Source organism: Schistocerca nitens, chromosome 11, assembly GCF_023898315.1.
Source record: "Schistocerca nitens isolate TAMUIC-IGC-003100 chromosome 11, iqSchNite1.1, whole genome shotgun sequence".
Taxonomy (NCBI): Eukaryota; Metazoa; Arthropoda; class Insecta; order Orthoptera; family Acrididae; genus Schistocerca; species Schistocerca nitens.
In genome coordinates, this window is record NC_064624.1 from 167,925,354 (window position 1) to 167,939,820 (window position 14,467).

Genomic DNA, 14,467 nt, shown 5'->3' on the forward strand with positions numbered 1-14,467 from the left:
TTCAAACAAGGTTAAGGGGAAGAGAGATAAGGACACTGTAAAGTGACAAGACAGTGGAGGAGACAGAGTGTATGGGCATCTGTTCATTCATCTACCTACAGCCGTGTTAGCTGAGTATATGATGGTCAAATATGATGAAAGACTTGAACATCACAGATATATCAACTGCAGAAGTAGATGCATATTGGTTACACGAGCGCAGTTTTACAAATATGGAAACTATATATACAAACACGCGCTAAAAATCAAAAGACCCATTTTTTAGATGAGACAGAGTGTAATTACACACACATAAATCGGCATTTTTATATGTAAATAATCGCAAAAAGTCAATTAACATACTTATCCCACGCCGTGTGATCAAACTGACAGGTATAAGTTTAATATTGTAGCTGAAATTCTAGATCATTAAAATTATTTCCAAAACTGCAAAACAACTCTCACAAGTTGTATTTTCTAGGACTCCTCTGACCCATTGTACATGGTGCTACATGAAGACTAACTTCTGGATTAACAGAACTACTCCATTCATTATGGCCACTTTTATGTAAATAGGAAAGGTTTGATTTCTTTAGCCAGATGACTAGCTCTCTTGACATATTTGCATCTTAATGACCTCCAGTAATGCGCACTCCACTCAGTCAATGCTTCTGTCAAGTTTGGCTGATGCAGGAGTGTTCAAAAATCGTATGTATAGTTGATAGTCGAGTTGCAAAGTTGATAGAAATTTAGTCATTTTCATCTGTTTATTTTTGGTGTAAGTAAGTTATTTTCTTCAAATTTTTGAATTTTATTTGAAGGGATGAAATGTAAATAACATGTAATGATAATTAAAGCACTCAAATCAACATAATTCTAATTTAAAATCAAGAATATTCCTCTGTTAATTTGAATGGAACAAACATAAGTGCCATCTGTTGACATATTTTCTAACTGATGTACGGTTTGACACACACAAAATGCATCTGCTGTACAGTTTGGCACATATAATATACATCAAATTTACTGTTTGATACAAAACACACACATCACATAAAATTAGTACTTGATCACTGGGTCTCTGAAATTTATTTTTGCCATAGTTTTTTTTATTTTTAGAGACAATTTAATTCTGATTACTTCTTTGGGTAGTACCATTGCACTTTAGAGACCACTACCCGGAATACATAGAAGTAAGTTGGGTTGCATAGCTCGCAGGGTCCAGGGCAAAAGGTTTTTGTTAATTTATCTAACAAATATTTATCCATTTTGAAAATTCAAAATGTTAACATAATCTACATACTAAGAGATATCTGGAACAAATATAATAAAGTAATTAGATATCTTCTGATTGATATAGTATATTTTTCAGTTTTTGCTCTAGCTTTCGGAAAATACTTCATATAGGTAAGGAAATTGATTCTCTTTACTCTTATAAAACTTTTTCAAATTTATTATTCATTTATGTAATTAAAAATTTTCAACCAAAATCTGTGTTTTGAATCATCTGTCAAATTCTTATTGCTGCACATTAATATATACACAAATATGTCATTCGGTATTTCATCATTAAAAGTTGCACACAGCTTCATCGTTGTTTTATGAGTAGTTAAAACACTCATTCTCCTATACATATTTATGACATAGATAATTTTCAATAAAACTGAATGGGCATTCATTAACATCAATATTCAATTGTGTAGTGCTCTTAAAATCTGGGAAAGTATCATCTGCCTTTAGATAATTGTTTGGAGGATCCACATTCAACATTTCTTGAGGAAAAATTTCACTTCTTCCATTTTTGTGCAGATATTTTGTAATTTAACATGTCCGAATAAAGAAGAGTTAACTGACTGCTTATTTTTCCCTTTTGTCTGGAAACCAACGAAGATGAAATAAGACATATCAATTCTGCAGTTATATAATTTTTTCTCTATGGATCAATTCCAGGAATCTCTACGGTTTGTACTTCAAAAAAAGGTATGGGAATTTTCGAATAATGTAGACTTTCTTGTTCTAGGTCAAGTGAATTTTCTGTTCAACTTTGACCACAGATTTCCATTGATTTCAACTCCAGCATCTCCTGCAGTTAGACTCCAACTCAAAATTACAGTAAAATCTCCTTCCTACATGACTTCTTTATATACCTTAAAAAATTACCAAATAATTTTTGTGGATAAAGTACTTCATTTTTCTTACTTTTATCTTTCCATTGTTAAGAACATGGTCTTCCATGGTAAATTCATTGGCTAGTTGTAGCCAGTCGAATAAGAGCCAATGAAGAAATATATGGATATTCCATTCTAGACAAATCATTATTTCTCTTGTAAACAGGCCTCTGCGGACATTGTCATAGTTAATAATATTCTTCTGGGTTTGAGGCCACATTGTCAACTACAAAACTCCAACGTTTTGGCGGCTATTGCAAGACGCCTTCCTCAGGGTTTATTGCTAACTGCGATACACCCTAAGGAAGACGTCTTGCAATATTTGCGGAAATGTTGGAATTTTATTGTTGACAATTCGGCCTCAAACCCAGAAGAATTTTATTGACTATTGTTTCCTTGCCTTATGGTGATAAAACCTAAGTTTTCCTACATAATCATCAATTAATTTTTTATTGGTTTGTCCATCATAAGTTGGATAATCTGACTTCAATCCATCAGGATCAACTATAACAATTCCAAAGTACTGTGCATGTTTAGGATGTACCCAACCATATCCAATATTTATATTAATGTCTATGTTCTTGTTGGGGAGATTTAAATCATTTTTAGTCTTCTCATCCACAGGGAATGAGTGAAACTGGTAACTCTCTACTTTGTTCATCATTTATTAAGGATAATATTTATTAAAACATTTCTAAAATATCATTTACAGTAGTCAATTAAATTATGATATTCATCAGTTACAGTTATTTCTAAGTCTTGAATAGGATTAAAAACAGGAATATTTACAGGTTAATATGGTCCATAAATTACTGATCCACAAATTCAGCATTAGGTTTTAATGAAGAAATAACATTAGTTTATTGATGAAAATTATCAGTATATTTAACAAATATTCCATTAGTCAAATTTACATTTATTAATTCGAATAGAATAATTTTAAGGACATGGTTAGCAACAGTATCTTCATTAGTTCAACAATTTTGGTTACTAACTCCTAATAAACTTCCAATAGTATCTTCTTTATCCTTGTATAATTTTTCATCAATCTCAGTAGTTACTCTGTTTACAATTTCATCTGTTTTAATGTTCATATCATCCTTTTTTGAATGAATAAATTTTAAGTTTTTTAAACTATGCTGATGAACAGGAATTTCTGTCATCTCTAACTAGAATTTAATTTACTATTTTCATGTAAAATTTGGAGTTAAAGTGTTGAATAAAAACCAATTGGTGCATCATTGCTATAGCTGTCTCACATGGGTACAGTCAGTCTTTTTTGAGAACAGATTACTTATCATGTAACTGAAATAATTTAATTTACTATTAAAAAAATTATTGAATATAAAAAACCCGATTGGGAACCAAAAATAAGTATTCTAGAGAGGAAATAAAAAAGTAAACATGGCAAGCTTTTACCAAATTCTGTTTGATCTGTTATTGTTGGACCAAGCGGATGTGAAAGAAAAACATTAATGACTGACTATTATATTGTAGCTCCAGGTGATTGAATTGGAATAAAATTAATCACATGAATGTTTATTCATAAAGTTTAGACCCACCAATATACTCGGAATTTATGGAAAGGTGTGAAAAAATAGAAAACAAGCATAATGAAAAAATAGCAAATTTGTTGAAAATAATGATGGAATTTAGATCAGTGCCAAAAAATTCGTTTGTAGTTTTCGATGATTTCTTTCTTGAAAATCAGTATGTAGTTAGAGAATATTCTACTAGAGGCAAAGATAAAGGTAGATTGTTTTTATGTAGCTCAAACTCATTCAAAATATCAAAACAGTTAGTCAGCGATAATCTTAACTTTTGAAATATTTCAGATCAGATGACACAAATTTAAATCATGTTTTTCATGAGTTTGTGGGAAGTGATTTAAAGTTTGATGATTTTGAAGAATAATGTACGAAATGTTGGAATAAAGAGGAATTTGGTTTTATTACCAAGAAAATAGAATAAAGGTAAGTTAAGAGATAATATAAATACATTCCTATAATAATTTTACTTAATATTTTACCTTCTGCAGTAAACGTTTACAAAATACTATCCAGTCCTTGTTGAAAAAACTAGTCGAAACAGAAAAGTAGAAGAACAATTAACAGACGAATTTAAAAAATGGGGAAAGACAACCAAGAACAGAATATGAAAAGTATAAAAAAGATCAATCTGCTATCAATGCAATCGAACAAGTAAAACAAGGAATTGAAGGATTAGGTGATAATGTGTTAAAAGCTATTGAAGAAAATACAGAAGTTGAAAAACAAATGGTTCCTTATAATCAACATTGTTTAGAAGAATTTAATGACATAGCAGCAATTAAGCATTCTGATACGGATTATACATTAAGTGAGTCACAAATACAAGATTTGTTGCATAAATATGGAGAAGAGGTTTAAAATATAGAGAAACAGCCCACAAAAAAAAATAAATGGAAGTGAAACAGTGCTAGAATATATTAACTATCGTGAAGATAAAGTTTTTGGATTAAAACCTGTTGGCAGTTTTAAAGGTGTTGGTAGATTACAAGTAAAATTTGAAAGGTTTAAATTAACTATAGGTGATATAACATCTGAGGGTACAGATGGATCAATGAATCTTTTAACTAAAAAACTGATTACTATGGAAGATATGAATAAACTATTTACAGGTTCTGTTTTATCAAATTAGGCAGATATATTGATTGATTCATTCATTCATTCTGATAACAATCCAAATAAAATAATATCAAGTAAAGGTAGTAAATATAAAAATTTGAGAAAAGAAATTGTCGAATTTTATCTTTCAAAATATTACAAGTTAATATATATATTCAAGAATAGATGAAAAATAGGTGAAGGATTAATTAAAAAAATATACATAAAAACCACTCAAATATGTTTGGATGAATGATGTCCATCAATTAATCGATAGATTAGCTGTAATTCATGGAGTAGAATTAGCTGGAAATAAGAAGTATGATAATGAAAAAGTAGGAATAATTTAAATGTTAACAAATAAATTTAGTGATTTTTATTATTAAGAATCCAAGGGGCATTCCATATTTTATTAGATTTTGATTGATCCTCCCCATACTTTTGGGAAAGTGAAAAATATGGGAAAGGTTTACTAAACAATTTGATTAACAAATTACCATTTGAAATGCATCTACTAGGCTATTCGTATTGTTGCCCTGGGACCAAATTAGGTGAAATATTAGGTAGAGAGGATACAGGAATAAATAAATTAGATGAATCGTCCAAACAACATGACATTGCCTATCACAATTGTAAATATTTAGAAAAAAGACACAAAGCTGATGAAGAACATCACTTACCTGCAAAAGAAAGACTACACACTTCCAACGCCTCATTAGGTGAAAAATTAGTTGCAACTGCAGTTAAATGGACAGTATATGAAAAACGCGAATTAGGTATGTGCTTAGGTGTGGACGAAAATGGATGTGGAATATAAAAAATATTGATCCTTATAAATTTTTATCTATATAAATTAATCACTTCAGTGTTGATTATACTTTGCTATCTAGTGGTAAAACTAAACCGAAATCAGTTAAAGTTAAACTAAATAATGAACAACTACATAGTATTGATCAATTTTAACTGATGCTCAAAAAAGTAAGGGAGATTAAACAACTGATGGAAATTTACATATTATGCTAGGTATACCAGTTGTTTAAAAGATTACAGAATACCTAACAAAACTGAAAGATGACGCTGGACTAACAAAACATGAAGGTGAATTATTACCATTACTACTGGGTGCATTACCATATTTAACTGCAGCAGGCTCAATAGCTGGAGGAGCTGCTGCTATAGCAAATGCAGTAATAAATAATAAGTCGGTGTTGGTAGCCTTGCATAAGGCCGCACATACGGAGACAGAGCTCTCGTGAAAGATAAATTATTTAGATTGTAATTAATTGTAGTTGAACACTTTTAGCTAATTAAATACATTCTTCAGTGTACTCTTCAAGCTCACCATTAAAAGTTTTCTTTTATTTGCGTAGTGTTCTAGTAATCGCGAAAAGTTCGTTTGTTTACTTACTGCTGCTTAGGCCTAATTTTTTAAGTGTGTATATTTAGCTTTATACCGCAATTGTAAATGCAGTTGCTAGAGTTTAACTGATGAAATACGTTCATGACGGTGCTTTTCAAGCTCACCATTAAAGGTTTTTCTTCTATTTACGTATTGTTCCAGTAATCGCGAAAAGTTCGTTTTGTTTATACTTCGCGGCTTTGCCTTACTTTCCGAATGTGAATACTTAGCGTTATACCGCAATCTTAAGTGCATTTAGTATAGACTAACTAATTAAATACGTTCATTAGTGTGCTCTTCAAGCTTCCCATTAAAGGTTTTTCTTTTATTTGCGTATTCTTCCAGTAATCGCAAAAAGTTTGTTTTGCTTACATTCAGCTGTTTAGGCCCAATTTTTGATCCTGCATATTTAGCGTTATACCATAAATTTAAGTGTATTTGGTAATAGTTTACTTACATATTAGTTTCCAAAACATATGTAGTGTCCTTTTGCATCTATATTTAATATATTATCGTTATCATTTAGTAAATCTCCTAACTAATTTCCAAACTACCACGGATGCTAAGTGTGTGAGCTGCAGTAGGGAAGTTAGTTCAGGGGTTTTGTGCAGCTGTTGTGACAGGTGGTTTCACTGGGGAAATTGTAACGGCGTGGGAATTGGGGAAGCAAACGATGCTCCTCCATTCTTTTGCAGGGTTTTCTCAAGAGATAGGATTATAGCTGAACAGGAGGAGAAAATTAGAGCCCTTCAGGCTGTTTTGGACAGAGTGAGGGAGGAACTGAAGAGGTTAAGGGGGGAAGAGACTAAACAGCGGTGGGAAGTGGTAGCTGGGAACAGGGACCACAGAGAAAAGACAGTGTCTGACAGTTCCTCATTGGCACAACAAATAGATTTGCCTTGCTACCACATTTAAGTAAGGAAGAGGCTCCAGTAGAAGTAGATGTAGTTTAGATGCAACAGAATCTCACTAGGAAACCAACTGTTTCAAAAAAAGTAGAAAGTAAGAGGAAAGTTCTGTTGCTAGGTAGCAGCCATGGAAGAGGTGTGGGCCACATTTTGCAGGAAAAATTAGTTGACAGGTACCAGGTCACAAACTTTTTCAAGCTAAGTGCATGTCTCAGCCAAGTGGCAAAGGATATAGGTTCCTTGTGCAAGGGTTTCTCAAAGCAGGATCATGTGATGATAGTGGATAGAGTGGGAAAGAGTATTGATAGGGATCAGGGCTACAGTATTTAGTGTGACCTGGTGAAAATAACCTCTGCAACGACCCAGACCAATGTTCCGCTGGTGCCTGCTTTCGTGTGGCATAATCAGCCCCAGTTGAACCGCTCTGTCAGGAGGGTAAATATGGAGTTGGATCAGTTGCACAGGGCGGCCACTCTGTCAGACATTGGATTGGTTCCTGTCAAGGCTATTAATAGGGGGGTTTCTCAAGGCATGGCCTATATCTCAATAGGAAAGGGAAGGGTAAACTGGCAGGGTTGTTAGCGAAATCCATAAGGGGGGTCACTAGTACTCATGGATGTAACTCTTTATTAGACTAATATCAGTGTCCAGTGAGAAGTTCAGGCAGGCAGGTGCTAAAGAGGTCCAAAACTCACAAGATCCTCGCAACAGGAAAGTAAATAATAATGTTACCATATTTAACCAAAATATTGGTGGATTAAAGAAAAAAGTAGATTCTCACAAAAGTAAAGTAAAAAATAATGTTACCATTTTTCACCAAAATATTCTGGGACTGAAGAATAAAGTAGATGAGCTCCTGGTTTGTTTAGATGACATTGAATCTGATAATATAATAGATATACTATGCCTGTCTGAGCATCATATTGTGTCTGATAAGGAAAAGGTAAATATCAGTGGTTATAAACTAGCTGCACATATGAGTAGAGAGAATAAGGTGAGAGGAGAAGTTGCCATATATGTCAAAAGGTATCACTGTGTAAAAAGCTTGGATACAAAACAGTTTTGTCTAGAGCAACATATAGAAGCATGTGCCTGTCACCTTAAATTGAAGGAGGGCTCTTTTATAATTGCGACAGTATATAGATCCCCTCCAGGAAACTTTCATTTATTCCTGGAAAACTTGGATGCATTGTTGTGCTATCTGTCAGATAGGGGAAAGCAAATTATTATTTGTGGGGACTTCAATGCTGATTCACTGAAAGAGTGTAATATGAAGAACGACTTGGAAGTCTTGCTCATTTCTTTCAATTTGACATCTGTCATTAATTTTCCTACTCAGGTAGTAAAGGACAGCAGCACATTGATAGATAACACTTTTATAGACCAAGATAAGTTTAAAAACATAAACTCTTGTCCTGTTGAGAATGGCCTTTCTGATCATGGTGCTCAGCTAGTTACAGTATATGACATAGCTTCATTCAATAGTTCAAAACTACCCTCCAAAGTTGTGCATTCAATTAATGACTCAACAATTAGAAATTTCAAAGAAAATCTTCAGCAGTTAGACTGGGATGAGGTGTACAAGGAACCTGATGCTAATTTAAAATATAACTTATTTCATGATACACTTGTAAGAGAATTTGAAAACTGTTTCCCCACGAAAGTAGTTAAATCTAATTATAAGAGACCATGTAAAAAACCTTGGCTTACTCAAGGAATAAAAATATCTTGTAAGCACAAAAGGGAACAGTATCTAACAACAAGAAAGAGTAATGACCCAGAAACAGCCAAATATTATAAAAACTACTGTGCTACATTAAGAAAGGTTATTAAAAAGTCCAGAAGCATGTGCATCATGTCTGAGATTAATACCTCTGATAACAAAATCAAAACAATTTGGAATATTATTACGAGGGAGACAGGGCAACTAAGAGTACAGGATGACGGCATTACCATCAAAGTAAATGGAAACTTGACAAACAACAAGCTGGAAGTCGAAAACATATTGAATTATAATTTTTTAAATGTTGTAGAGAAAATAGGATCCGAATGTTCATTAGAAGAAGCAAGGCAGTTAATGGAAGAGGCCTTACCCACACCATTTGATACAATTGAAATTTCACCCACCTCTCCTTCTGAAATTAGGAAGATAATAAAGTCTCTCAAGAATAAAAGCTCACGTGGAACTGATGGCATTTCCAGCAGGATAATAAAAGCTTGTTCCCAAGAAACAAGTGGGATTCTTCGCCACATATGTAATAGCTCTCTGAAGTAGGGTTTTTTTCGAGACAGACTGAAGTGTGCCATTGTTAAACAGCTGCATAAAAAAGGGGATACGTCTGATGTCAACAACTACCTCCCAATCTCTCTTCTGACTGCCTTATCCAAAATTCTTGAGAAAGTAATGTATTGTAGAGTAGCTTCACACCTTTGTAAAAATAAAGTTTTAACAAAATGTCAGAGTTTTTCAACGGAAAATGCTATATATACATTCACTAATGAAATATTAAATGCTCCGAGCAACCGGAAGTCACCCGTTGGGATTTTTTGTGATCTCTCAAAGGCTTTTGATTGTGTAAATCATGGAATACTTCTAGATACGCTCAACTACTGTGGTATGAATGGGGTAAGGCTCAAATGGTTTAAATCATATCTAACTGGAAGAGTGAAGAAAATTGAAATAAGCAGTTCACATAATATGCAAAAAACTGGTGATTTCTCAAACTGGGGAACAATCAACAATGGGGTGCCGCAAGGTTCAGTCTTGGGTCCTCTGCTGTTCTTAATATATATTAATGACTTGCCATTCTATATTCGTGAAGATGCAAAGCTGGTACTTTTTGCCAATGATACACGTATAGCTATCACACGCAACAGACAAGAATTAACTGGTGAAATTGTAAACAATGTTTTTCAGAAAATCATTAAGTGGTTCTCTGCAAATGGGCTCTCATTAAACTCTGACAAAACACGGTATATACAGTTACACATAGTAAATGGAATGACGCCATTAATAAATATAGACTTCGATCAGAAATCAGTAGCTAAGGCAGAATATTCAAAATTTCTAGGTGTATGCATTGATGAGGAGTTGAGCTGGAAAAAACACACTGAAGATCTGCTGAAATGTTTGGTTTCAGCTACTTATGCTGTTAGGGTCATTGCAAATTTTGGAGATATACATCTGAGTAAATTAGCTTACCATGTCTATTTTCATTGTCTGCTTTCGTATGGCATCATATTCTGGGGTAACTCATCATCGAGTAAAAGAGTATTCATTGCACAAAAGCGTGTAATTAGAATAATTGCTGGAGCTCATCCAAGATCATCCTGCAGACACTTATTTAGAGAGCTAGAGATCTTCACTTTAGCCTCACAATATATATATTCACTTAAGAAATTTGTTATTAACAATCTGAACGAACTCAAATGTAATAGCAGTGTACATGGCTACAACACTAGGAGAAAAGATGATCTTCACTACTCAAGGTTAAAGCTAACTTTGGCTCAGAAGGGGGTAAATTATGCTGCCACAAAAGTCTTTGGTCACTTACCTAATAGCATCAAAAGTCTGACAGATAGCTATATAGCATTTAAAAGAAGATTAAAAGAATTTCTTAATGGCAACTCCTTCTACTCATTAGATGAATTTTTGGATATACTAAGTGGGTAATTTCCCCAACCCCCACAAAAAAATATTAAAAATATTGTCATTAAGGTGGCCCGGTGTGATGTTAAGCTCTCTCTATACAGCTTAAGCGTTTTCGTGGACTTACTTGTTGAAGAATGCTGGTTCTGCTTTCTTGCAGCGCCGATGTCTTCTGCTAGCACCGGAGGCTTCTCCGAAGATTTCACTGCTGTTTTTTAACAGTACAATGCTACATTACTCTTTGCAGCTGGCCACGGAGCTTCCAGGCCATATTTGCTTATTCTTGGCAGAGCGCGCTGAACACTTGCTGGCGCCAACGAATTATCTCCCTTCCAGTTTCGCCTGCACAAACAATAAATGGGTGCAGTATCCCATGCTCATCCTTACGCCCTGCTTTAAAATAATGCGTGTTCGAAATGGCTGGAACACAAGTGTCTTCAAACCTTCGTAAAATTCTGGGGGCACTACATATCCCTCCTCTTAGCCCGAACACTCGTTATTTTGCACACAAGGTATATTTTAATAATTTTTTTTCTTAACACTTAGCTTGTTACTTTGTACTACATAAAAACATTAGGTACAAAAACTCCCTTCCATCTCCGGTATTTCATTAAGCTGTTGGTAACATCTATCATAGACATAGTAGTATGATAAACTAATAGTGCAACAGGTATTAGCTATTTCCAGTAGATTTATCTACTCTTGCTTCCAGGATTGAGCCAAAATAAATCCCTCCCCTTATCCAGTTTCAAAATTCAGGCGTTATTCTGAGTAGAGTCTTTACATTTTTTAAGAAGCTGTTGCAATGATAACCACCAGTTTTCCGGGTCTGAAAAAAATTTGTTGTACTGGGGGTTTTCTCTTTTTCCTATCTCCTCGCACAGCACTCGTCTTTTCTATTTAAAACATTTTATAATTCAAATTTACCAGGAGAAACTTTCGACTACAATCTCAGGTCACTATACCACCCTCTCCCTTTGGGTTCCAATCTACATAAGGGTTGATACTATGAAATCATCGTCTTCCTCATCCTTGGGTAGGTTGGCCCCTTCTATTTATACTAAATTATGATACAGGTAAATCCCCTTTTTGGTACCCCTGCTCACACAGTATAGGTCAGCCTCCTCTGGGTCTGCCTACCTGCCTCTCTTTCTCTCATTTCATCTATATCGTATGCGCCCTCCCTATCTTCTCTAACAATGATTCATAGTCTTGCCTCTTTCGTACTCCTCTGCACACTACTTTATTTAAAATTTCCTGGTAAAATTTCTATCTACCTCTCCTTTCCTCCTCCTGAGTCCTTCCGCCTACCTGCTGAAATTCTTCGCTTGTTTATTGCTTACAGCTCACTTACATGGCCTTAATAACTAAATATGTTTCGTCCATGGTTGTAACTTTATTTCTTTTCTTTGGGCTATTCGCTCTGCACAATCCTATTATTCATCAGAAACCTATTTGACTTGATACCTCTGGCTTAATATCTATTTCTTTTTATCTCCATTCATATTACTTTGTACTACTGTAGCTATGAACACAGGTGGGTATACACTTTGTCCCCCCTTATTTCTTTAGCTTATTTGACTCGATACCTCTGGCTTAATATCTATTTCTTTTTATCTCCATTCATATTACTTTGTACTGCTATAGCTATGAACACAGCGTGATATACACTTCGTTCCCCCTTGTTCCTTTAGCTTAAGCTTACTATACGATTTCACTTGAAATGTGCAACCATCATTACTTAGCATATGTACTCGAGCCCTTCCGGAGCACTACTTCCTCCCTTATCTGTGACGGTTGCTACATCTCCCTGTGTGTTACTTGTCTGCGTCTTTGTATTTAATTGTTTGAGTGCTTAGTTGAAGATTTATAGAAATCACGGGAAAGAGAAGGACTTCAATGATAGAAGTATATGAGCATGGACTCTTAAGAGAAGTAAGAAAGGAAATAAAAGAATTGGTTGCTAAGATCGAAGAAAGAAAGAAGACAGCCCCAAGTCAGGAAACCCTTCAGACCCCCCTTCCCCAGGATACCCACTTTGCCGGTACTTAAGTGAGAAGCCAGAGGAGGTATGATGTTCGGCGTCTCCTGCAGAATGGACATTCTCACCGTCACCTTTGAAGTCCCCAAAGAAAAGATCTTAGCAACTCCTATGGAACTGCAAATGATGAAGAACCAGTCACACTTGTTTGTGAGGGTTGTATGAAGGGAATGGTGTGTAGGTCGTGTCTGTGCCTATGCTACTCACCCTTTTCAAAATTAGATATAAACCCTCCCCAATCACATCACACGTTACAAAAAATATAAAACATTCTATAAAAATAGAAATTATATACACTATAATCAAATAGTTATTCAGTTAGTCACTTCACTCTATATTTCATACACATGTTCAGTTTATGTCATCTATGTATCATTCTTCCTAAATAGTACCATCATATTATATCTCCTGTTACAATGTTACCCTGTTAGTGTTATCTCATGCTTAGAAGTTACTGTTTATTGTGACTCCTTAAATTAGTCATAATTGGGCTCTTTTAATACTAATATGATAGGATAGCTTAAGGGCTATAAATAGAATACAGGATAGTCGAAGATCTGAAGGGAGTTCGGTATAGGAAAACTACCGTGGAAGTAACACCTAACCCAACTCGGGAACCGGCGGACATCACTCTGCCCGTTGACACAGAACGTCAACGTCCCTGGGGTTTTTGTACATATCGTTTTATATCCTTAACATTGTACATTCCCTTTTCCTCTCCCATCACATGCTCTACTAAATATAGGGTTTTTTGGTGTACTATTGATTGAATATGATAGGGTCCTACATATTTCAGAAAAAATTTGTGCTAAACTTCAAACGTGTTGTTTTCCTAATACTAAGTCATCTACGTGGTATTCTGGGTCAGTTGCGGTTGCATTGTATTTATCTGCCCTTTGTTGGGCGCTCGTATGTAAGATTCTACTAACTCTTTCCTGAGTTGCTTGATCAGTAGCTTTTTGCTCCAGCCACGCAAAACACTTAATTAGAGGTTCTCCTATAAATGGCTTGCCAATGGCTTCTACGGGCGTCATTCATGAAGACAAATGCGGTAGTTCGTTTAGAATAAGCCCAAAATCTTTCATTCTTTCCGCCCATGAGGTATGAGTGTCGTGGCAATAAGTGCGGCACAACCTACCAATCTCTTTCATTACTCTTTCACAAGGGTTCGAAGATGGATTATAGTTGGGTATTAAAATGTGTCGTATATTTTCCCAGGCTAAAAATTCCTTAACTTCATGGCTGGTAAACTGAGGTCCACTATCAGAAAGAAAACGCCTCGGTTTACTTGTAGCTATAAAATATTCTTGCAAACACTTGATCAGGATTTGCGCATTAGCCTTCTTAATGGGATACAGTCTTACATATTTCGACCAACATTCTATAAGTACTAATATATAAGCCATACCTCCCTTCCCTTTGGGTATAGGTGCAAAAAAATCGGCAGCTGTGAGGTCATTTAATGCTTTATGAATAATCGGATACATCTTATACTTTACATGGGTATTATTCTCCTTAGTTTTCTGACAGATGTCACACGTTTTAATAGTAGCAGTTACCTTACATCCTAATCGCTTAAAATAATAAAACTTATTCATGTGAGCTACACACTTTTTTACGCCAAAGTGGCCATATCCACTATGAATGTAGTGTGTTAATTTAGACTCTGCTATTTGTG